Genomic DNA, 27,784 nt, shown 5'->3' with positions numbered 1-27,784 from the left:
TCTGCAAATAAATCCCCGAGCAGCAGTTACCGTTTCTTTTCTCCTCTTGCTTTTTGTCAAGCTTTGCAGTAATTGCCCTGTTGTGAGGCTTTCACAATATGAATGTAGAAGTAGCGTCATACTTCCTGCACTCAAATGCTGCGCTGTGTTTTAAAGCATTAAAACATCTACCTGGGATGCCATTTCAGCTTTTTTTGCATCAATTCACATCAGGCGGCGGTGGGACATTTCACTCCTCTGTATATTTCTCATGGTTTGCAGCACCTGCAAAACCTCATAAAATGGAAGAACAGTTATTGTGACTGTAGAACTATCAATCATTGTTTTTACTGCAAATGAACACCTCTACAATCCCATCTAAAATGGGGATTATAGGGTTTGTAGTTGTAGTTTTTTCCTGTCCAAGAAACTACCAGCTCCTAAAATCCTCCTTCCTTCCATTAAACACGGCAACAGTGTTCAATAATGTCTTTAATGCTAAACATCACTCCACTGTTGGCTGTCTTACCAATTACATACAGAAGAAGCTGTAAGGTATGTGTGAAGTGAACCATGTGACAGATGTCATGGCAAGCCCTCCACTGGTTGTTTGGATATTTCAGTGAAAAAAACAAATGTCAACCTCATGGTGACACTGGAGGAAATATCAGGGAATCTCCAAAGTCATTAAGATAGTCTGTATGAAATAGTATCTGAATCCATCTAATAGTTGTTTAGATATTTCAGTCTGGCCCAAAGTGGTTAGCAGACCGACCAACAGCCTGACATTGCCACCCCTAGAGCCAAGCTGCGAGTGTGACTATAAATCATGAGCCTCAGAGATCGTCATGGATTGTATTTAATACTCTGCAAACGTCTTTGGACCACAAAGAAGAATGCTTTTTAAAAGATTTTTTATCTGATATAAATGCCACAAGTGACTGATTGCAAGTGTGTTGATTGATGATCAAGTGCTAGCAAATTAAGTCTGTAAACTAGTGCTGATGTTGTAACCATTTGCCGACTTTAATCACTCCAACCATCCGTGTTGACTGTCAGTAAAACGGAGAGTTCGAACATGCCACCGGTGATGGCACCAATCCTAGAAAAACATGTTTTGGTTCATCACATGAAACCTAAAACACATTTTCCTGCCTTAGATTTTGACCAAGGAATCACTACCAGAAAAATCTATTTAGGATGTATTGAACAACTGATCAGTAAATCACTGTGTGACGTCTGTGTGCGTATTAGAGCCACTACTTCCTGCTTTTTCAGGGGTCCACGTTGCTGCCAACATTTAGACACCAGTGCCTAAATGTCAACTGGTGTCATCCAGCCAAATGCAACTAAACAAGGAAACACAGCAGGATTCAAGTAAACAGCTTAGAACTTGCTGATTGTGATGCACCATAAACCTTTCCTTAAATAATGTGATTTCAGAGTGAATTTTGCCATTAGAAGCATAATGGCTCTTTATGAGTTTTTGTCATTGCATTTCACCTTAAAGGACCTGCAGCATTATGCAAACAAGTTTAGGATGGAATCTGACTCTGACACCTATTCTGACAGCAAAGTCATTACTAGGAGATTATGAATCAAACATTTAGTCCACAGTCAGGTTTATGAAATGGATTGCTAAGGGCTCCTGGACTCTTTTGCATTTAAATAACCTCCCGTGGCCCACTCAAACACTCTGCTTTATTAGCGCTCACCCAGACTAATGATGTAGAACGCCCTATTAATTGCTAAAAATCGCAGGCTTCGGATCCCTATGTCGCTCTTCCATCCTACTTTTGGCTTTCGCGAGCGAGCGAGAGACATATCTGTTGACATGGTGATCAAAGCCAGCACTGATGGCACGACTTCAGTGCGAGTCGACGCGGAAGGTTAGGCTCAGGAGGATCAAGGGTCTTTATCACAGAGAAAGCCTCTGATTTTAAAGCAGTGAATAAGCTGAGCTTCCTCTCTCTGGTTCGGTGTTTGGTTTTGAATCAAATATCCAAACACAACATGAGATCTAATAAAAATGTATTGATCCCTGTGGGGGAATGGGGCCGATGCAGCGACAACACTCAGCACTAAAACAAAAGACTACAAGAACATAAACACAAAAGTAAGACTTATACACGCAATAAATTAAAGTTATAAGCGATACGGAACACAAGCAGTTGGAAGGTTACAAACGTAACATTATTATATTTCGACCTAACAGGATGTCTCTATGTATGTCCGTCCTTCGGTCTCTCTCTCTGTGTGTCTAATCGCGTGCCACGCTGTAGACACAGCTGAGAAGTTAAGACAGCCAGAATCACCATACACCTGGGTGTTTTATTTAGAAATTTGGGTTATTTTGTAAAGTATACAGTTGTACTGTGGCATTTTCTGTATGTGATTACCTGCCTGGCTTGACACATTCACTCGTGGCTCTCGTGAAAGAAATAGAGGAGACGCCGCAACAATCGCTGCAGCGCATAGCCGGGCAGATTGGATAACATGGGCACCGGAATAAATATAGCTCTGCTTCACGGCGCTTCGTAGCTATTCGCAGCACTTCAGGGTGCAGCATGTTTCTGGCGTAACTAGTTAATTTAGAGTTACCACTGCAGCGTTTTTCAGAGACAGACACTACTTTCTCTGTGGTCTCGCCAGCCAAGGGGATCCAGCTAGCTAGCTGGCAGTTAGGCTCCGTTCAGACCTGGCATTAACAGCTCTAGGTACAGGTGTGAATGCACCCAAGACACATTGTCACATGTTAGTGCCAGGTCTGAACAGGGTCCGCTAGGCAGCAGGGAGCATGTGATTGGCTGAAAGGCGAAACAGGTGACTGATTGCAACTCCAATGTCTTAAATGAATTGACATTAAAAGGTAAAAACAGACTTTTGAACACCAATAAAAGGATAATGAAATAATTACTTGAGTTAGTTGATTCAGTTTTATTCAGTTAATAAGATGTTATGAATAAGATGCTATGGACTAGTTGACTACATGAAATGAATACACATATTTGTAAATTGTGTAAAATATATGCATGAAACAAAAACGAAATTATTTATTTATTCAATATTAACCACTTTGGGCCGCCATACAACTAAAGCTAAAACTGTCCTAAACCAAATCAGATACTATTTGAAGCTGTGACCTGGTCGAATATTTGAAATCAATATGAAGGAGAATTTGTTACCAAGGTGCTGTATGATCTCATTCTACATCCTGATCAATATTACATCCTCGTTAGCGAGACAAATTATCCCCGGTCTCAGTGTACGGCTGTCCCGCTGCTGAAATGCTCTGCCTCTCTCCTTAGGCCAGCTCGTTTCTAATCACACCTAATAGGGGAATTTTGATTGAGATTAATTGCATCCCTTGAAACCCTGGCTCCCACCTGCCAGTGTGGGCTCTCGCCACCCATCCGGCCCCTGAGAGTATCAGTTTAACACGGGTAAAACACAGAGATGGCTGCCAGGGAGGAGGAAGGGAGCTCTGGAATCAAGCACAGAGTGGTGTGATAGTAATGCAGGACGGGGAGTACCACTGATGGATTTTGGGAATTTGAGTGAACATGTGTGTGCATGTACCTGTGTGTTAAGTTGCTCTTTTCCCCCGCAACTTCACATACTACGCCTGAGTGGCTGCCGGATCTGACAGCCCAGCTTCCCAGGATTCCCGTGTGGCTGACCTCTTGAGGTTGGAGGGTCTTGTTGCCATGTAACCGCACCGAGCAGGATGCACCACACCAGGAGCTTTTTCCCATCTGAGTAGTGAGGGTGCAATCACACCTGTTGTTCATTTACTTTAGTCTCGACCTGAGGAAACTGAAAGTTCAGTTTTGGGCTTTTTGTGTCATTTAGTTTGACACTGATCAATTACAAGCCAAGAAGGGCTCAACAACAACATGACTCTAGCTCATTTATTGGACAGTTTTGGTGACAGATTTGAAATGAATTCACACATTTGCACATTATGTAATTGTAGCATAAAGATGCTGAGAGGCTGAGAAGTACTGCAGGACTTTTCTTTTTTTTTTACTACTGAAGGGCTTTCTGTTTCAGAAATTGTATTTGCTTTCTTTTGGCCACTAATCTTCTCCTGAAGTGACAGTAAATGTTGACAAATCAGGGTTTGCTGTGCTTTAATGAAGCTTCAGGTACCTGCTGTGTGTCATTTTGGTATTGCTCATTTGTTTTATTTGGCCTTATTTGGGTTGGTTCTTTGCTTGGCATGTCATTCTGGTTGGCATTTTTTTTAATTTTCTCTTTGCATTCGGTTTGATCCCTTTTTATTTATTTAATGGCGTTTTTATCAGTTTGTTTTTTATTTTTGTGTCTTTTCAGTTTGAACCCATAACTATCAGGCATCATCATATCACATGCCATTTGGAATACTGTTTTTCCTGTTTAACCCACTCATTTCATGGTGCAGGATCTCTTGCAAACTGAATTGTAGGCCTCAAGGCTTCCATGTTACTCCAGAGTGAAGACTCTTAACCACTGTTGTGTCTCTGGGCACTGCGGATTGATGATTCTGTAGCAAATAAAACATGCAAATGCTGTTTTTTTGTGTGCCAAACACTCATTTACTCAGCAGCATAAAATCAGAGCAATACATGCCTCTGCAAGGTTCTATGTGTCCAATTACACTTAATTAATGACGCATGGGTTTTGCATCTTTTGTCAACCTGCCTGGTCCACATGATATTCAAATTTGACAAAAGGTGTCAAATGACAGTAAATTACAACAGCAGTCCTCTTTTTGCTAAATTGCTACACAAATGAAAACGTTATGACCCTACCTCAAACCTTTGGGGCCATTTGCTATAGTTGGCCTGGGACTCGGAGTACATTTAATCCTAACAAACCACGCTACAGTTCTCTTCTTAGAAAACTCAAACTCTCATTTTTAGGGCTCTCTGTGTTGTCGTTTGCTGGAAATTGCAGCATTCTCAGCTGAACAAAGTAAAGAAGGAACCACTGCAGAGTTTAGAAAACATCCTGTCTGTGAACACAGCATGAGCATGCTGCTAAAACCAAACACACACCAACCAAAATAGACTTTCTGAACCCTGACTGATGCTTAGAAACGTGTTCTACAACAAGAATGAGATAAAAGGGACGTGGCAGAAAACTAATATGAGACATATCCGCGCTCAGATTGTTGTTCATGTCTCAGTTACTTGTCACAATCTTTGTAACCTCTGACCGGCATAATCTTTTAATATCTGAAGATGTGTCGGCTGTGGCGAAGCTGGGGGTCAGTCCAACTGCAATGGGAAAATGTGAGACAGAAGAGGCACTATTCCTTCTTGCACTATTCCTTCTATTCCTTCTTGTCTTATCACAGACCCCATTTCACCCTCGGAAAATGAAACCAAAAACACATGCAAAGAAGACACCCGCACGCGGCTGTACATCAAATGCTGCAAACAATTATCCGGCAGTCCAGCTAAAAACACATATTTCTTATTTCTACTATTTTCTTTCATTTTACTACACAAAGTAGTATTGAACGTACAAAGTAATTTGCATGTAAAGTGTCTTGACTTCCAAACTCCCACTGGGTTTTTATTTTGGCTGCAGGGTAGGTAGACAATATCTCTTTCCCCCTCTCTCACAGAGATGAATACAGTTGCCCATCCGGAAATCCAGACTGCTTCTTAAAATGTGCACATGTTTCTGTCAAACCTCTGGTGTGGGACGGTGAAGAGATAGCCAGGCGAGGGTTTAAGGAAGCTGATGCAGCTCTCTCTAAGCCTTCATTCACACTGCTCATATCTATTCTGGGAGGAAACCAGTATACCAGTATGCACTGAACAATGTGAGAAAGATTCACATGAGAAACCACAGCAAAATAAGTCACATCCATTTTGTAGCTGTGCTATATCCCCAAACTCCTCAAGTCGCAAAGCTATGATCTTGCCCAAAAAAATAAGGCCCGCACGGTTTCTGTCCAAGCCCGACCTACACTCGAACAACGGCAGCAGTTTTGGGCCCGAGCCTGATTAAAACCCAGAATTTTCACAGCTTTTTTATCCATGCGTGTAAGTTGAGTAGATGTACAGCAGTACACAGTCCATATGTTATTTAGACATTACACAGATTATAAAAAGAGAAAACACACAAATTTGCGCAAACCCAACTTGCCTGGGGGAATTTTGAGAAATTACAGCCTGGCCCGTAGTGTCCAATAGGGTTCAGGCAGAGAATCAAATCTCTATCAAGTACCAACTTTGTGAACTGCTTTCCCATTGTTAAAAGGATACTTCTAGGCTATTACAACTTGGATTATATTGCGTAGGTTTTTGGCCATCATCTTTTCTGTCAGATGTTATTGTACTTTCCAAAGTAACATGTAAATTGCTAGCAAACAGTTGCCTGTTTGTTGTACACATCAGCAGACACAGGGTAACATTAGCATTCATTTGGGTTTGGGTTTCTGACCACCTGGTGATTTTATTCCAATACTCCCTCTCCCTGGCTCTTATACAGTATTGCAGCTCAAAATGTCCCAATCAGACTGCTGTTTTGTACTCAGTGTAACAGAATAAATCTGTGTGGAGACACAGGTCCAGAGTGAATGGATATGTGGCTAATTTCTTAAGGCATATAAGGATCTTGTGGCATGCCACCTGCATGAGTAGTTAAACACTTAATTTGGAATTTTTCAGCGTTTCCATGACAATAACTGAATCTCATGCAATTCACCTGAGACGGAGGTGGCAGATAAGATAAAGCGAGAACTATCGGCTTTGCCATTTTTCATTCTCTCCGGCACTATCATCAGCTGATGCAGTCATACATTCTTCAGTGAAAAACAATGTATTCAAGGAGCAAAGGCCCACAGCAGGGCAGTGTTAGGGTTTTAGACGAGCCACAGTGGGAGAACAGAAAGGTTTTTCACCTTTTAGGATCAGAATGCATCAGTCTGTTGTTTTCTGTTGTTTCAATGTTTGGGATGTGGCATTGTCTGCTGTTTTCCTCAAGATGTTCTCCAGTGTAAAGTACAAAGATTTAAACAACACAATAAGTATGTTCTCATCACTCCCTATCCATCTCTTTAATGAAGACAGATCAAATCCAATCCATGCCTGTGTCACTGACGGAGCATGAACTTACAATGATAAATGTATTTTTACATTCCCAAGCTGTGGATAAAATCCGAGGCCCGAGGTCATGTTGACTGAGATGGAAATTTGTCCACGACAAGCGTAACGCTGTTCTGTTGAACTGGCCGAGATTTGTTATTAAGACGATATTCACACTTCTGGGATAGAAAGCTCCCTCCCCTCCATCACTTATTTAGATTTAAGCCTTTTGTGTGCTTTTTTCTCCACCTCGCATGGCTAACTCAGGCATCAGCAAAAAAGCAAATTTTATCACTCCCACGGTTTTCCTAGGAAATCATTCACCTATATAATTACGAATCGACAAAAGGCAATTTGTACAGTATCTGATTGCAGGTGAAAGACGCATAGGAATCAATATCCCCTATCCATCTTTTCTTGTAGAATCAAGGTCTTATGGGGATTCTTTGTCCCTGCTCAGACACACATATGTTCCTATCTTCTCGCTCATCACAATTTTTTTTCATTCTGTATTTGGTTTTATTTTGTCCGGTTTTCAATATATTCTGCTTGTTCATCTGATTCTTACTCTGCCCCCACTCTATATTACATTCCCTCAACCCAACTCAGCTACAGATTTTGGGATGGCTATTTAGCTAACTGATGGAAAACTCAAAGTCAATCATAATTCAAAAATGTATCATTGGCATTGACTTCATTTTCTTACAATCAATAATATTGTTCTCATCTTACTTTACATTTGTTTTAATGACGTTATTTACTTAGCCATATCCCAACTCATGATCCACTTACTAGATTCTTTCCAGAGCTTTCAACCTTAAGTTTTCATGGAGGCGGATCTGCTGATATGAATTGATCTAGGACCTAGGACCTCTTGTCCACAGGGAGACTCCAAAGGGACCGCTCCGTCCTTCAACGCAATGGCCACGTGGGCATTGGTAGGCTGGAAGCATGCTTTCTTGCTAGCTGTGCTATATGTACTGTAGTCTATATCGATGACATTCCACTTCCGGGATTGTTCAGGTGCCGCCGGAAATTCCGCCGGATGTCCGTCTTTTTAGGCCGGATATCCCACACCTTCCACTTTCCTTCTGTTGGCATTCTAAACTCCGGTGGATTTATGAGGACTATGGTTAACTGCTCCTCAGATCTCTGCAGGGTAAAAAAAAAAAGCCAAGAATGTGTAGTTCCCACAGCCAATGGTCAACTGTCAGTAAACATGCTAGCTTATTAGCTGGCTCTTGTAGCACCAGTGCTAGCTCGGCTGCATCCGTTGGCTACGTGACCCTTGTCTTGCATGTCTTACCCCTATTTTCCACCTTGGCATGTCTGCGCTGCATTCCGGATGCCCCGCGGTCCCCGCAAGCAATCGCTGCCATTCAATCAATGCTTGGTATTCATCCAGCCACGCCACGGCGCGTCCCAGAAGCGGCTTCCCACTCCGCTAAAGATACGCGCCAGGTCTATTTTCACACAAGGAAGTGAAAGAGTGAGAGTATCCAGTCAATTTACCAAACGAGACCCCTCTTATATTGTTTATGTCTCCTTTACAAGACCACAGACAACGAGAAATTCATTTTGGAGGTTGACAAACATAATACGACATCACAGATCTTTTTTAAAGGACAACACCAGAAAAGAAAAGGCAGTTAAATTACAGGAGTGCTTGGAGTGGAAGGTAGATACTAGCTTAATAAATAATAAATAAACACGCACTTGTAGAGACAATAAAATCTGCGAGTCGGGGACCAAGACGCTCCGCTTCTGAGAGGCTCCCGTTGTGGTATGGCAGGTGGCGGAGGACGGAACAAAACCGGAACGCAGACGGAACACAGCACAGACGCGCCCCGTGGAGAATTGGAGTAAGCAGTCCTTTGAGTGTTTCTACTCGTCCGTGTTAGGTTAAAAGGAAAATGCAGTTTGACAAAACTCAAAGTCACTAGCTTTTTGGCGAGGCTTTTAGCTGTAGTAGATAATGTGATAGTCTATTGTTAAAAGCTCCTGGGGAAAGCTAGCAAGTGAACCTTAAGTTGAGATTATTATTTCCAAGGCCACAAAGGACTTTTGTTTAATAAAAAACGTTGCTCCACCCACTGAGTTATTGACTTACTAATTTCTGACTGAAACATTCCACCAGTAATGAACTCTGATTACTGAGAATTAGCTGGCGTGTAGTCACCACAGCACAGCGAATTAATATCAGGATATTGATGTTAAGGGGAAAAGCCAACACTTCATTAAAATGACTCATATTTACTTCATAAGAATGAAACAGAAGAAAACTATTGTATTATTGATGTACTGTAGTTAAATTTTTTTTATAATGTAAATTGTCTACTTTTGGTGATTCACGTATAAGTTTGTTTAATTTCCGACATCTTTTCAACAAAAGCTGTGCAAGCCTCGATGTGAACAAAACATAAGTGGGTAAATGACATTGCTGTCTTGCATATCTCCCATTGTGAAGAGGAGACATGGCGTTTTGATGAAGTGCATGTCTGAAATTGTTTGTACATTGTGTCATGTAACCTTGCGCTATGTGTTTAATTCCACAGGGTAGAACAGAATATTGCTGCTTTTAAACTGGGCACCCTTGTATGCACTTTGTATTGTATTCTGGTGAAGAGATATCTTGTGATTTGTGAGACTGTAAGAGCTTTTTAAAACAATGCAAACAAGGGATGACCTCTAGCTCATCCAGTAGAGTGTGCATCCCATGTAAGCTGAGTTTTTGGCAACGGTCCGGGTTCGAATCTGACCCGCGGCCCTTTGCTGCATGTTGTCACTCCCCTCTCTCCCAATCTCTAAAAAACATCACACACAAGACAAATTTCTCTGTGAAGAGACATCAATTGCAGTTTGATCTTTTATGAGCGAAAACAGCATCTTCTGGGCCTTGAAATACGCTCCATTTCTAATAACTTCTCGATTATATTAGACTTGTGAAAACACTAGTTACAGAGTGCTTCAGAGAAAGAGACATTTTAAATAAACAGATTAGAAGAAATAAACTACCTCTGTGTATGTATGGTTTACATACCCTAAAGCAGTTTGCAGTATATGCAATTGGATTTCAAACCTTGCTTGAAATTACCTGCTTCCATTTCTTTATGTGGGCGTCAGGTGATTGATACCAAGCAGAGAGTAACATTATGCAGCACTGATATGAAAACACTGAACTTGGCTCAGCGAAATAAGGATAAAACAAACTTTCTCCCTGTTTACCATGATGGATTAGCTCATTCGGTTGAATCTGTTTTTCATGCTGAACGAGTATGTGAACAGCAGCAAATGGCTTCTTCTGAAGGAAAACAAGCACTCACACAGAAGTGTACAGTATCTCCAACTACGCTGACTGGAGTCGAGTATTCCTGCCAAACACCATAGTGATGTTATCCTCCACATAAAAGCATGCAAACACTTTGAATAATTTACTTGTTCCTCGTGTTTTCACTTGTTTGCATTCTCACTTTTGCAAGTTTAATAATGTTGGATGTTGTTTAGCTAATTTATTGATAGAAAATAGGTCTGCAGCTGCTGCTAATCACTGGCTTGTCCCGGTGAAGCAGAGCAACAACTAGACTAAACAGTGGCAGCATTTTGTTTGAAAATCTCTGCTCAGAAATATACCACTGAGCAGCGAATATTATACAATATAGAGCTGAAATAAAGCTGATAGCAAGTTCAGTTCAGTGAGCGTGCACACACCAAGGGGATTCAGCAGTGGCCCACACAGCTCGAGTGCAATATGACCTCAAACCTCTAACCCCAAACTACCTCATATAATTTACTTTTCCTCATCTGAAGTTGAATCTCAAACCACTTTGAGAAAATAACATACCCTCACCTTTACCACGATCATGACATAGCTATACATTGTCACATTAGCAAATTAATAAATCCAGAATATATTATGCAAATTAACTCAGGCTGTAATATGTATCTACTTCATTTCACTATTTGATTTGTGTAAATCATAGGAAATAGAGGAGCTACAGTATGCCTGGCAAAGTTGTATAAGTGGTGATTAAAGCTGCAGTTGGTAACTTTTATAAAAAACCTTTTATATGATTTTTTCCACGGATAATTTGTCTCGTGTACGACTGTGAGGATGTAGTGACAGCAAATTATGAGAAAAACGTGTCACCAACTGAACCTTTAACAATTCATTATTTATCTATATTGCAATAAAACATTAGCTATCTTATCTGTGTTATGTTTTCTTTGTCACCAAAGGTTTAAAGCAACATTTTGACATTTTGAGACGTTGACAACAAGAATCCAAAAAGTCATTCCGCCTGGCTTCTTTTAGCCATGAAATAGTTACAGCATTGTGTTTGGATATCACAATACTTTCTGTTGGAGTGAGCTTTAGAGGTGCTGCTGTATTTTTGAGGTTAGATGGAGCCAGGGTTGTGGTTCCCCCCCCATGCTATATACTATATACTTTATGCTAAGCTGAGCTAATTGTGTGCCTCCTGGTTTGAGCTTAATATTTAGCGCACATGAGATGGTATCCATCTTTTCCTCTAACTCTCTGCAAGAAAGCAAATATGCATATTTCTCAAACTATTCCTTTCATTGGTTCTTTCCCAGAGGACCGTGAGGCAGTGATTGGTGGGCATTTTGACAGGATTGCATCAGCTACAGATGACGGATCTTTTTCGCTCCTTTTTCAGAGCCCATAAGTTATTTATTGCTGTCGGGGTGAAAATACCGTTTCAAACAATATATTAAAAAGTGTATATTGGAAATAGTTACCAACCTTGCCTTTAATACGCAAATCACCTATTGATTCCTTAACTACAAGGGACAGGCATTGGAAACTAGCAATAGCTATACATGCTGTGATGCTGTACATTGGAGATGTGTTGCACAAATGTCTGTGAAGTAGTATCTGTCCCTATTTAAATAAACATGAAATGAAGAAAAAAAAAAGATTTTCTTTTCCTAAATAATTTACTCACTTTGTGAAAAAAGCAAAGAAGCAGTGTTATGTGTTGTTAGTACTTTTCTAAAAGCATCAGGGTCAGTTTACCCAAACACTGGAGGTTAATAGAAATTGTCCTGAAAGATTTCATTTCGAAATATTCAACAGCAACTTTATTTTTCAGGAACAGTGTCCTTGCTGCCCAAGTAATACTACAAATAATACTCACTGTGAATGGTTTTCTCTGGTAGAAGATGTCGTACTTCCAGTGGAAACTGTTGGTAATGGTCCGAGGATTTTATTGTGGTGGAGGCAGACATCTGAGATGCATATCTAAAAACCAATCAAAACCAATATCTGCATAGACACCCCTCACGGAAAGTGAGAAAATGTGTTGTTTTGTATGTTATGTGACCCGTCCCCAGAAAAAAGACACAGGGTACAATCACCCTATTGTTTGCAACAAGCTAAACTGTACTGTCATTCATGCACAATCAAACAGAATGCACATTTTTAGCATTAGCTTCACATTCCTATTACATTAGAATGATATCATTTGCATTGTGTGTGTGTGTGTGTGTGTGTGTGTGTGTGTGTGTGTGTGTGTGTGTGTGTGTGTGTGTGCGTGATGTAAATATATATAGATGTGTTTCTGGCTGCAGCTGTATCTGTGGCCGCCTGTCATAGCTCTGTGCTGATATGGGACAGGATGAAGGTGACTGAGGATGACAGGCAGCCAAATGTCTTTTCACCTGCAGCTGATTTCTGAACGCAAATGCCCCCGTTTAGACAAATGGGAACGGGACGCAGCAATTACGTTGCAGCTGACCTTCAGCACGTCTGTGATGGAGCTGTCACACGCTTCATGCTTGGCCCCTTTTACCTTTTCACAGTCCCACTGTTTCCACCTTTTAAAGCTAAATAGTCTAAAGGCAAAACATTTGATTCTTAGTTAAGTAATCAGATTCAGAGGCTTGCTCATTTAGTGGATAGATTTTTTGCTAGTGGATTTTCCCCTTAGAAAATAGAGTACTTTATGACACATTTTGCCTGATGACTTTTCAATTGTTCTATTATGGGGGAAACAGGCCTCTTCATCACTCTGCACTTCCTGAACATTACTGGGAACTGGGAATTTTCTAGACAGACAAGGTAAAATGCAGTTAATAAATTCTGCATGTAATGATTAAATTTAAATACAGAGGTCAAGAGCCCTCATTATTTGCACTAAAATATTAAAAGACTGTTAATATTTAATGCGGCCAAATATGCAGCACTGAATTCGTTTCAAAAGAAAAATGTTTGCACAGAATAGAGTACTTTTGGGGCCAAGCATGTAAGTGAGAAACTTTTATCCTGGAGCTGAATAATTAATTTGTCCATGCAGAGCCTTGTTGCTCCCACGTGACTCGGTATGTGACTCATTGAATCATGGGAAAGATAACAAAAAACAAGTGGTGTGTCCGCACAACCCAGTCTCACGGCAGTTCGTGAAATGGTCACGTTATTTAATCTAATGATTCGTGTACACGGTCACGTTTATCTCGTTTTTTTCGTGGTGGTCAGCACGTTTTTTAAACTAATGTATTTCAATGGGAAGCATCTTTGCTGATGACAGCACGACTACGGTAGCGAGTAATAGGAAATGCCGAACATCCGCGCAGGGAGGTTGGTCGGGGTGGTGGATGGATCAAACAACACAGGACTTTTTCCCGCGTGTGACGTTTCCTTTCCCCGTTGTTCTTTTCCTAAACACAACCGTCCCTTTCCCCATTCATCTTTTCCTAAACACAACCGTCTCGTTGTTGTCCCGCGTCCCCCAGAGACCGCGGCCGCCTCCCGCGTGTGACCTGTCCTTTCCCCGTTCTTCTTTTCCTAAACCCAACCTCCCAGGGCTTAATTTGAGATAAACGTGTCCGTGTACACAAATCAATAGATAAAAAATTACGTGACCCTTTCACGAACTACCGTGAGACTGTGTTGGACCGCATTATTTCTTACCTGAATATCCCTACACAGACTGCTTTTTATTTTATTCTCACACTGGCTTCAGACCAGGTCTTTTTATGTGGATATAAAGCACTTAAAATGCACTCACTTTAAGTAGAAATCAATGATTTCATAGAAATGTGTGCTCCTCTCATCTCTCTATGAGACAATTCAGTTCAGAAGGTAATGCATTTCCTGTGTGTGACCAGAAAGACGAATTCTCCTCACGTTTATGTAAGTAGATATAAATGATTATGATGCTACAGCTATTGTGTCAATTTCTTTAATTTTATAAAAGAGGATAAAAACATTTTATGGAAATATCTGCTAGTTGTTAGCTAGCCATGCCTCCACTCAAAAAAAGGAAGATAGCTAATTTAGCTTGCTAATGTTAGGACTGATTCCCATTTGATACTACTTTTGCTGCATTCACCTCATATCTACCTAATCACAAGCAGGAGAGTGGGTAAAAATGTTCACGACAGCTGGAATTACAAGTCAACAAGGGAAATTCTCATAGGTGAATAGAAATAACACTTTGAAAAAAAATCCTACTTTGCATAGCTGCATGTAAACAGGAACATTAGTGGGATGTTCATTTTCATCAGTCATGTAAAAAGCTTTGGAGGAATATTGTCTTTTTATAGAATAAGGGCAAAAACATGAATATTTTGTGCATGTAAACATAGTCATTGTGTGAGTGCAACATTTTTGTTAATGTATTTTAACACTGGCTGAGTCATTCACAGTTCCTGCATACTCATGCTTTGGTTGTTACACTTTGAACAAACCTCTTTATATATAGTCTATGTCCACGACCTTCCACGTTCCACGAAGGACATACAACAGAAATTCTGTCGTATGTTCTTCTTTTCGGCCGGATGTCCTTTGCGTTGTAATTCTAAACTCCAGTTGATGACAAGTTGAGGACCATGGTTAACTGCTCCTCAGATCTCTGCAGGGTAAATCCAGACAGCTAGCTAGACTATCTGTCCAATCTGAGTTTTCTGTTGCACGACTAAAACAACTTTTGAACGTACACATGTTCCGCCAAAACAAGTTCCTTCCCGAGGCTATTTTGCAGCGGCACCGTGGCTCTGTCCGGGGCTTAGCGCCGACCAAGACGATTGTGATTGTGAGACTACTTTATATACAGTCTGGTACAAACAAGGGGGTCTAACTAGGGTTAACGGTCCAGTTGTTGCAAGGACACATGACCAGAAAAGGTGACGTCAACACTCTGAAATCCCGACACGGAGTGACCAACGTTTGGAATCACAGAGTAATGTAGGGAGTGCTCAAAACACAGATTGTACTAAGTGATGGCTAACTGCGTTGCACCCGAGCTGGAGTGGTTTAAACCTTTGTGGCCGTTGGAATAGAGGTGATATTATGATTTTTAGTGCACACGATATTGTGCCAATCTAATTACCAGTACAAACATTGTCAGCCGGTACCAAAATTCTACACCACCTGGAGAACACTAATATTATTATTATTATGACCTTTATTCATTCAGGCAGGGCCATTGAGAGCAAGCTCTCTTTTCCAATGACACCCTGATTACAGCACGAATAAAAGGTAATAAAAACAATCTCAAGAAATTACAGTACAAATACATATTCTGATCATAAAACAATACCCAAATTACAATATATAAATACAACAAAAACAAAAAGAGGTGAGAATCACTGGTGTAGTTAAAAAGAGGGCTATTAAAAACAAGAGGAGTCCCTATGTAACACATTTTCAATATAGGGTGCGATATTGCAGAAAATACCTTAAAGCTGTAGTGCGTAGTTTCTGTCTCCCCCCATGAGGAATTCTAAGTAATAAAAAAAAAAACACTGTCGGTGCATCCACATGACGCAAGCCACCCCCACCTCTCCTCCACGCAGTTGCTAACATGAAGGATTAAAAAACATGATGGACTCTTCAGAAGAGGTAATTGTCTTAATAAGTTGTATGTCCTCTTAGTCTCCAAAGCTGACCTTTGCTGTTGTCCTTTCTCAGCGGTGATGTAAAACACATCACTGGAACTTCTGCGCCTGATACTGAGAAATACAGAGTTTTGTAGAGCTTAAATTTGGCAATGGCTTGAATGTAACGGACGTTCATTAAAGGAACACGCTGATTTATTGGAACTTTAGCTTATTCACCGTATCCCCCAGAGTTAGATAAGTCCATACATACCCTTCTCATCTCCGTGCGTGTTGTAACTCTGTCCGACGGCCCCACCGGTAGCTTAGCCTAGCACAGATCCTGGAGGTAACAGGTTCCATCTAGCCTACTGCTCCCAATAAGTGACAAAATAACGCCAACATGTTCCTATTTACATGTTGTGATTTGTATAGTCACAGCGTGTACAAATAACAAGGTCACATGAGATACAGCCATCTTCTAACCGTATATAAACTGGGAACTATATTCTCAGAAAGACGAAGCAGATATGCTTGCAACACCTGAGAAGCCCCAAGCAGAAGTAACAGTGCTCTGCCTTTCTGAGAATATAGTTCCCAGTATGTATACGGTTAGAAGATGGCTGTATCTCATGTGACCTTGTTATTTGTACAGCCTGTGACTTATTGGGAGCAGTAGACTAGATGGAACCTGTTACCTCCAGGATCTGTGCTAGGCTAAGCTACCGGTGGGGCCGTCGGACAGAGTTACAACACGCACGGAGATGAGAAGAGTATGTATGGATTTATCTAACTCTGGGGGATACAGTGAATAAGCTAGTCCCAATAACTCGGCGTGTTCCTTCCGTTGTGCACTATAGCTTTAAATGTATTATTTTTTGCAATTTATCATTGCCATTTTGACCAAATAGGTATAGAAGTCAGAACTAAAACTAAAGATACATATGTCTTGATCTTCTTAGCAAAAAGATTTCACTTTGACTTTAAACTTAATTTACAGAAAATCATAGGAAAGAGCCCAGACTGTTTTCCATCATCTCAGACAACTTGACTGGCTTACAGTCAGTATCTAATAGACTAATATATCAGTTTAAACCTGCTAATTACTATATAATCACCTCTCGATACACTCATTCACTCTTGCTGATCAATTACACAGAAGACACATGAACTCCATGCGTCTCTAACGGCACAACAGATCTGCTTTCCATCAGCACACCAGAGAGATTGTGGAAATAAAATCCAATTCTGCTGTGCTTCTGTTCATCGCTTGCATACATTGGTAGGACAAGTCATGCATGGATAGTAGTGGGGCGAGTCTCTTCTCCAGCCTGATTAGTTCTGCTCCAGAAATGTGCAGAGTGACAAGCTAATCGCAGCTGTGGCGGCGGTGAACGAAAGGCCTCCGAGGAACTGGAGGGACTGATCGATGATCCGCGGGATCGGCGACAGCATGAGATGCACAGCTTCATCCAACACAATGTCAAGATGAAGCATGCAAGACACGCATGGACAGGTTGTCAGACATTTTAACCTGCTTCTATATCCAATGACACCATGAAGATGGAACAGTTGCATTACTTTTATAAATATCCATCTGTGATCACAGGTGTTTTTCTCTATGGAACATTGCATGAAAAAGGTCAAAACTGCATTAGGAAACTTGGTATTTTGTGCCATTATTCCACTTCAGGATTCAAAGAAAACTCTATTATCCCGAGGGGCAATTTGATTTACAGCCAGCAGTACCACACACCAGACAAGCAATGTAAGAATCACAAAAACACAGGGAGACAGTAAAAACAACAAATGAAGCATAACATAAACATCAAAAAGGCAATAAATAAATAAAACATAAAACTATATACCTTACTTTGTTTAAAAGGCCAATGGCGGTTGGGATGAATTAATTTTTGAGCCTATTGGTCCTGCAAGTATCTGCAGCCAGACGGAAGCAACTTCATTTCATTAAAAAGAATTGAGAAAAGGTTGTTGAGAAAAAGTTCCAAATTTACCAGTATACTGTATGTGGAAAACAGAAACATTTGTGTAAAGTCAACCATGTCCCATTGGGTGTTCTGCCAGGAAGCACTTTTACACCTTATACATTTGCATTTTACACCTTTATGGTCCAGACTCAAACTCCGACTGGCTGCACTTGAACCTTGCCCTTGATAATGAGCTGTGAAACTCATTTGCTCATTGGGCCATTTTATGTGTTGCCTTTACTCATTGGTTATTTAGCCTAATGGGCAGCAGGTCAAACTTCTACTTGTATGATTACTTGATGTAACCACATTTTATTTCATTGATTAACCACAGTACTACTTACATATGATGATAAACAAAGAGACCCCCACAATAAAGGCATTTCGTTGAAGATTTCTCATGACAGAGAATCCAATTTACACTATGAAAATGAAAATTGTGCTGCAGTTATTATCATTAACCATTATTGATGTATTATATCAAGGAAATTTGTGTTTTGAGTCTTATTTTTTTTTGGCCAGTTTTATATTTTATCAAACATCTTCACTGCTGGGATCAGAAGACATGGCAAAACTACTTTTAATTTGGTAAGTGCAACTTCAAAAGGCTTTTTTATGTACTGGTAACATGCTTAAGCAAATGACTATTGCAGTGCAGAGGAGAAAGATGTGTGCATAAAGGCACATTGTAAATACCCAGATCATTGCATTGTATGATGCAATTCCCGTCTGACTTCAACTGAATCAAGACTGCAAAATCATAATACAGGTAACAAATAGGTGACTCTAAAATCAAATTGTGGTCTGCTGCAGCTATGATGTTATCAGGGTATATTTCATGATTAATTGATTGTGACTTATTCTAAATATTAAGACATATTAAAATACACTCTGGGGTCATAATAGCTATTCCTGTACATTTGTATCCCCCTCATCCTTTTAGTTTCCCCAAGTTTTCATATCATTTCAATCTCGAGAGAATGAAACAGCGCCCCCTAGGTTGTAAAGGCTGGCAGTGGGCAGCCTTTGTGGTCAAACATGATATTGCATTAAAAAAAAATCGACGCAATCACGAGGAGTCTGCTGAAGAGACGCCAGGTGAAACTGATTAAATCAATTAGATCGTCACTGTGATTCCTTTGCGAAACGGAATGCACGGGACTCTGGAAAGAAATTGTGTATTGAAATGTAATGAAAGTTAGTTCCACTCAGGCAAACAATAGAAAGTTATGTTATTATTATTATTTTACATTAAACAATCTGGAAAGGTAATGTTAGCTTGTTTTCTAGTGTTGCTAATATCAGTTTATGTGAGGCTAGCTAGCAAGCTAGCAGGGATGGAGTTTTGTCAACAAACACTAAATCGCCGTCACAGCAAAAGCAGCGGGACAGTATACCGATATGGACACTTCACCTCCATGAAAGAAAGGAGAATGGACGTCAAATAAGGTAAGCCAGATACACTCTCTGTCCGTCTGTTATGTGTCTCTTTGCTGACTGGTTTCATTCCTGGCTGTGCTAAATGTGCTGTGCTTGGTTTGCCTACACTAAAGCCGTTGTGTTGTTGCTAATGTCTACAGACACAGAGAGTAGTGACAGAGCCTGGAGAGCTTTGAATCATTAGGGCTTTCCTCCCTTTTGCATTTCTTGGTTGTCACCAAGTCACCTGTTGAATTATGTGAGTTGTGAATGAGCCTGTGCAGGTCTATGCTAGCTTTGAGGACCGTCATCCTGGATTTTGTTTGTTATGCTGTATAATAAGTCATTATTTATGTATTCATGTATTTGATTCATGTATTGATACTTTTTGATGTGGTCAATCTGCAAATACTTTGTGTTCAATCTTTTTAGTATTCCGCACTGATCTGTATCTCTTAGCTTTGTAGTATTTTTTTTACATTTTTGTATGCTTAGAAGATAAATAAGAAACATTTGTAAGTCATGTGTCTGACCTGTGCATCTATGATTCGCCATCTTGAAGTAGGCTATATGAATGTTATGTGTTTTGGTGTATTCCATCAAAATAAAACAATAGAACCGATCTAAAGATGACCTATCTAACTTGGTTTCTAAACCTAGTCACTAGTATAATGAGCACTTAGTTTTAGAGTGAATCTAACTGGCCTCTCTAAAAGACCAGATGGTCCCAGTCTAGCCCTTGGTTTAAATGGACTGGAACCACCACTGAAGACACAGTTAAACTTATTGTTATGTAGCAAACCCTACAACAATCAGAACAACAAATATCCTTTACAGTTGTTGTCTTTGATCACTGGCCAAACTTTATTTTCATGTCATCTGTTTTATATATATTTGACCAAAGAGAATGCAGTCCGCAGTTTTTTTTAGGTTTGGGATATCATTTAAATCCGTAATAGTATTACTCACTTTTTTACCACCGTCTTTTTAACTGAGTTGAGTTTAGAGTGTATTAGTCTATATTGACGACGTTTCATTCCAGGATTGTTCAGGTGCCGCCGGAAATTGCGCCAGATGTCCCTCATTTCGGCCGGATGTCAGTTACCTTCCGCTTTCTTTGTGTTGGCGTTCTAAACTTCGGTGGATTTCTGAGGACTATGGTTAACTGCTCCTCAGATCTCTGCAGGGTAAATCCAGACAGCTAGCTAGACTATCTGTCCAATCTGAGTTTTCTGTTGCACGACTAAAACAACTTTTGAACGTACACATGTTCCACCAAAACAAGTTTCTTCCTAGGCTATTTGCCAGTGACAGTGTTGCTCTGTCACGGAAGACGATTGTGATTGGTTTAAAGAAATGCCAATAAACCAGAGCATGTTTTTTTTTTCCCATCCCGGAATGCTGCGTGGACCAGCCAGACCCTCCTTCGCAGCGCTGTGGAGGAAGGTCTGGCAATGCGAGACTAAAGATATTCTAGACCAAATACGTCAGTGTTGATATTGCGACGATATTGTAGCATTGACAATTGGTGCTTTCACAAAATATTATTTACAATTAGATTTTAGATAGATTATCATCAATAATGTGGATATAATGTGGTTATAAAGGCAAATAATAGTATAGCTAGAACAATCTGGTAAATTCAGAAAATTACATCACTTTACTGTAATGCAGCCTTTAAAACCAGGAAAAAATAACACGTATGCCATATTACGATATCCAAGACTATATGTAGTCTCATATCACCATATTGATATAATATCGATATATTGCCCAGCCCTATATGCCGGACTATTTCTTGGCCAGGACCAGTAACTTCCTGGAGTTTCTGCTGGTTGTCTGGCAACCAGTCCCAACCATGAAATTTTGATCTTGGTTATTTAGTTTGGAAATATGTAAAAGATTACTGTGCGGGAGAAGGTGAGAGCCTTTTGGACTCAGTGCAAGGCTATGGCTATTTCCTGTTATACCGAACTTGTAAGCGTAGTGGTTTGTTCATTTTTTTGCCAGCACTCTCTAATCTGCTCCTGTTTGAGAGTTTGGGCATGCTACCTCCCAGACATGACAAAATCTCAGGAAAATACATTAATTTGCCCAATATACATGTCAGCTCATATACCTTGGCTGAGACTGACAGCGTATGAGGAGAGACTAATGAGATGCAGAAAAGGCTGCAGGACTCTCTGCTTGTGGACGTGCGCTGTAACAACTGTTTACTCCAGAACATAATTCCTGATATAAAGCAGAGCCACACTTGATGTAAGGTGCTACTTTGCCCTTCCCTGCCCGTCCTGCTTCAGATGAATTTACACGCTCAGAGTGATTTCCACACTAAACACTTTCTCGTCTCTTGTCAGGACGGATTTAGACAATGTTCCTCCGACTATATTCATTTCTTTCTAATCGTCTTTCCTCACCTGTCCTTGTATTACCTGTCCCCTACCCATCTCTCTCTCTCTCTCTCTCTCTCTCTCTCTCTCTCTCTCTCTCTCTCTCTCTCTCTCTCTCTCTCTCTCTCTCTCTCGGCTGAGTGACTTGTTGAGATGGACGTAATGAGACAGGTCCATGCAGGGAGGGAGATGGAGGCAGTACCACGAAGGAGTGCCGCTGTAAACAAGGTGAAAAATAATCAGGTGAGGGTGGACTGCGGCTCTCTGAGGGCCCGCTGCAGCCACCGGCGCAGCAGCCAGCACAGCCATGCAACAATACATCACTTTCTCCTTAGAAATGACTTTTTTACCTTCAGTCAGCTCTCATTAGCTCCCTCACAGTTCAGCCTTTTTTTTTGTTTATTTGCTTTTATGCCTGTCTTGATTTAGCACTGACTCGGCTTGTTACCTGTTTGCTCTCAGCCAATTTGATTATTGCTATAAATCATTTCTACATCTCAGTCTGTGACCTTTTGCAAGTGTAAGTGTAAATTCCAGCTTTAGTGTTTTAAGATGGCAAGGTGTCTTTGTTGCTCATGCATGGTACTGCTAAAAAATTAATTTTAAAATTAAAAAATTAACATTTACATAAGATTGATGGATGTATTTATCTATATCTAAGTTAGCCACCTTTAAACATTTACGGTGCGTTCCATCCTTGGCATCTTCTGATTGTCAGATTAATGTCCCGGTTATTTAACAATTATATAATCTAATCGTTTTTATAACCAAAAGTGTTCTAAGAAGTTTGGTTCAAGACTTGTTAGAGAGCAGGAAAATATCCTAGGTACGGTGAACACTTTTTGCACATCCAGCAGACATGGAGCAACATTAGCAATCATTTAAAACCATGTATCTTCACACCAGATGAATGTAAGTCTTATACATATTTGTCTTGAATGTATGTATTCACTCCCTTTTTTTAACGATGATGACTACTATGGTTACAATAATTATAGAACTTTATTTCTATAACACAATTCATGCATAAAATGCATTACAAAGCAAAGAATCATGACAAAATAAATCAATAAAAGGAGGACAAATACAATAAAATAGGATAAAGTTGACTCAAAAAGATAAGAGGAGGTAAAGTCATTGTTAAAAACCAAAGCTCTATTTCTGGTCTCCACCAACTCCTGAGGTAAATATCTGTCTGTTTATCGGCTAAATGCTCCGTCATGTTTACCAGCAAGTCACTAACTTAGTTTGTCTACAGTTTGGTGCTGAGCAGGTAGTGAATAGTGTTTTTATCTGAGTTTTAATGCCGGATAAAGCTGGATAAAATGCCTATTATTTTGCTTAAGTAAAGTACTTGAGTAAATGTACATTCCACAACTGCATACAAAAATATGGGTTAGAGTAGTTTTAATAATACAATAATAAACATGGCTTGTTGCCATGTTTTACTAAAAAAGACACAATGTACCCGTGTGAAAAGGTAACAGTGTGGAACGTAATCAAATGTTTTCACAGTTATCTTTAACTTGCAGTCTTGAGTTTGTCAGATTATTGTAACCTCTGTGTTATTTATATTCATCAATTTTAATTAAAGCCAAACCATTTATTTTCACATGCTTCAACATGAGAAATTATTTTGAAATTGAGAACCACGCCCTGTGAACAACAAATACAACAGAAGAGGGAAAAAATGAAGTCATTTGTGATTGGTCATTTCAAGCTACAATCACATGTTAACTTGTATGAGCACCAGAGGGAGGGGAAACAAATCCAATTCTAGGTGTGAGTTTATAAACGGGACGCCCAGTTTGACACTTCCTTGTCTTCCCCGTATCGGAGGGCAGTGGTGGTCTGACCAGGCTGTGGTTCAGATCCGATGGTTTAATCCCACAGCGAGGCGTGCAGATGCAGCCCTGAACCGCAGTGACGAATGACCTGCCCTAATGGCCCCCAAAGGCAATTAAAACTGGCTGGTGGGCAGCCTTTCAACTAGTAAACCCATGGAAATGTTAAACTTCAGAAATTCCTCCCAGAGGTGCCGTTTCCTCCACACTGTGCAGACTGTGAAGGTGGGATGCTGTGTACTAAGAGGCTGGAGGATCCTCTGATGAGCCGTGAAGGTGTTAAAGTTTAACTTCAGAGTATTTGTCCTCATTTAAATTGTAGTTTTTATTCAAGGTATCTGAAAAAGATCCAAGAGGACTTGAATGTAGAGGTCATAGGAATACAGTTTGACAGCAAGCATAGAACAAACTATCTTGTTAGGCTTTAACACATTAGACTGTGTTAAATGAAACCTACAGTATGAAGCTGACATAACTCCGAGGTACAGTCGCTTGTTGTAATCCCTCTGTCCAGGAAGTTGTTTTAAGGTCAGAGTAGTATTACGTTTTAACACAAAAAGATAGCTCACCTGGTTGAGGGTGCGCCCCATGCACTAAGGCTCAGTCCTTGACGCAGTGGCCCTTTGCTGCATGTCATGCCCCCTCTCTCTCCCCTTTCACATCTTCAGCTGTCCTGTATAATAAATGCCACAACAATAAAATCTTAAAAAAGCGTTTTTGTTTCATTGTCTTCATCGATGCAACATTTCTTAGTTTTTCAAGAAGGCAAGTAGTTGTGAGCAGCCCCTGGAAAATAATACTGAGGTGATCCTATCTCAATAACATTAATGTTGTCCGATGAAGATAAATAGATCCCAATTGTCCCCTGTAGGTTTTGATCAGTCAGTGGTTCCATAGAGTGATCCCAAGCGTGTCATTTTGCAACCAGACCTTTTGAAAAAAAAAAAAATAGTTACTTTCTAATGCAATGTTAAACAGACACAGGTAGAAGCGATTTGCAGTAACCAACCACCACCAACAGCAGTCAGTCGACACTTGTGGTGGCTAAGCCCATAGGAATAGCTCTATTAGAGTGTCTGGATCAAATGTGCTTTATGGTTGATTGCATGGCTTTAGTGCTTTACTGCAGTATTTGTCGCTTTAAATGGCTTCAAATGTAACAACCTGTGCATGTTTGTACTGTATGTAGGGGGTGTTTTCTTTTTGGTATTGATTTTACTTGGTTGGTAGGTGTTTGGTTATATCTCCACATGGTGATGATAAGGTGGTTGTTTTGACTTGTAGACTGATTGACTTAATGCTATTTTGTGATGTGACAGCCTTTGCTCAGTTTGTAGGCTTTAAACTGCTATAATACTGATCTGTTTCCTGCAATCCCTGACAAAATACTGTGTGTGTGTTAATTTAGTTGTTTATAAATCTGTGGGTTGTTGTATTAGCTGCACATTTATATAGTTTTTTTTAATGTCAGATTTGAATAATGATCACTGGGCATATCACACTTCCTGTTAATTTAATTGTTAATTTAATCAACACAACGACCCTAACTGGGGCCTGTTTCACAAAAGCAGAATTTATAAATCCAGGGTAACTGATAAAGCGAGGCTTGACCTAGTCTAATCTGTGCATCCTGGCTTGGTGCGTTTCACGAAGGCCAAGCCAGGCTGAGGAGGAGCGACTAGGTTGAGCCAGGCTGAAGCAATTCAGATAGATGCGCGTCCACGGCTTTCCTCAAAAGACTGTGAGGTTGATCACAGATTTACTGATGCCAAAATGGAGAATACGAATTGTACATACTTTATACAGAGTGAGAAGCAGCTTCTTGTGGAAGTATGATGACGTGAAACACATTATTTGTATAAAAGAAAAGAAACACGGCCGCTGTAATGAAACAGGGAGAGAAAGCGTAGCAGACGATCACGGACCGACTGAATGCGTAAGTAGCCTAAAAATATACATTTACTGACCACTGCTCTGAATTGAAACTGTCATCATCATTCCATTCAATGACTAGGCTACTAATCATTTGCACAAATTAACAGTTGTACTCTTTGCCTTAAAAGTAAGCAGAAGATAATGTTACTCAGGAAATTTACCATGAAGATCAATTTTCTACAACGCTAGAATATGATGCATAAATATAGGGCTGAACGATTTTTGAAAATCTAATTGCGATTTCTTTCAAAAATATTGCGATTGCGATTCAATATGCGATTATTTTTTTTAAGCTCTAACTTTGCTGGAGGCCAGGCCTGTATGTGATGAAGAAAATAGGTGATGCATGAATTTATATGAATGACATCTTTACGACAACTACTTCAGTCCCAGTAGTATATTGAGCACTGACTGCCTGGTGTAAACATTCATATGAAAGTCAGAAACAAATCACACAAACTAAAGGGCAGATTGCAGAAATATAAAAACAAATATGTGGCTTTACCACACTTAGTGGTATTTACATTTAATTATAAACATATGTAAACATGTGGATTGCACTTTTTAAACACTGTTTACTTATAAATTAGTAAAAATATAGTATATACAGTATATACAACGGAGTATTTATTTATTTATTTTTTTACAGCGCACACGCCTAATCTGTGTCAGATTAGGCGAACATAGTCATAACTTGTTGTAGTGACTTGGCTGATAGACATGGCAGACTTCGACCAATCAAAGTGTGTCATTCAACCTCATGGCATCATCACCAAATGTTTTCAAATACAGTTTTATCAATCAAGTAAAGCTGGGCTTTACCCATCTTAAAGAGAAGGTGAGTGTTTAGGTACACAGTAGAGATGGCCTGTAAATATTGATGATTTGAATAATCAAGAAGTCGAGAAGCCTCCGTGTCCAAACTCATTGTGTTATTTGAAAAACTGTACTTTATAAAATTGGTGTCCTTGTGTACAACAAGCAACATAGGATAACAGCATGGCAGGCTCTACACTTTTACAAACGGTGCTCCGGTGCCCTCTGCTCCGGTACCGAATGCCAGAGAAGTCTGCTAAACTAGTTTTTAACCAGATGCTGCCAACGGTTCTTCTACTGCAGTTCAGTGTGATACACGCTTCAGCTGACAGCGCTGTCAGCAGCCACGCAGGAGAGACGCTCCTCAGCACGCTAGGATTTCATTACTGAATTATGACCACAATGCACACTTTTTATTTGTTTGACTGTGTGTAAATCTGAGGTTTAAAGGTCCCACGGCATGAACATTTTACTTTGAGGTTTTTTAACATTAATATGCGTTCCCCCAGCCTGTCTATGGTCCCCCAGTGGCTAGAAATCACGATAGGTGTAAACCGAGCCCTGGGTATCCTGCTCTGCCTTTTGAGAAAATGAAAGCTCAGATGGGCCGATCTGGAATCTGCTCCTTATGAGCTCATAAGGAGGAAGGTTACCTCCCCTTTCTCTGCTTTGCCCACCCAGAGAATTTGGCCCACCCATGAGAGAGAGACATCATGGCTTTCAAATGAGCAAAGTGGCAGTTGGTCAAGGCCACACCCCCACTCTCCACCTTCCCCCCCCCCCTTAGGGGACCACTAAGGCCTATATAAAAGAGACTTCAGATACAGTATTAGGGGACCACTAAGGCCTATATAAAAGAGACTTCAGATACAGTATTAGGGGACCACTAAGGCCTATATAAAAGCATCCAAAGAGCACCATGTCATGGGACATTTATCATCACAGATGATCAAAGGCACTGAAACATGAATCTTAACCATGTCTACAGCTCTGCGCTCCAATGGGTCATTTATTGCGTCATATAATATATTGTAGAAGTTGTCAAACGTGATGGCAAAAAGATTCTGTTGTCCCGTACGCTACATCAGTTCAAACATCAAGCTTTATGCTTATTTTCATTGCTGATGTCCAACATCTGTACAGGGTAGGACCATTATCAAGCTGATCTTGTGTAGTCTGAATTTGGCATTAAGGTGAATGAAGCTTATCTGCTAGATTGTTTTTAAATCTGTGCTGTAAATAAATTAGTCCGTTTGTTACTTAAATAGATGCATTCATTTTCATTTCAGACTCCCTCTCAATACTAAATTATGTAGTTGTACAGTAAATAGTAGTGTAAAGTCACAATGTTTGGATTTAAACCATTATAAAGCCTTTCAGAAACCCCAGAGGATTTTGATCATTCTAAGAAAAAAAAAAAGCAATGATTAGTGACAGTAACTCAGCTTTTCTAGTGTTAAAGAATTTGAGTTGCACTTGAGAATTAACAGTGA

The sequence above is a fragment of the Sander vitreus genome, chromosome 23 (genome assembly GCF_031162955.1).
Source record: "Sander vitreus isolate 19-12246 chromosome 23, sanVit1, whole genome shotgun sequence".
NCBI lineage: Eukaryota > Metazoa > Chordata > Actinopteri > Perciformes > Percidae > Sander > Sander vitreus.
This window is presented reverse-complemented; position numbering follows the sequence as displayed.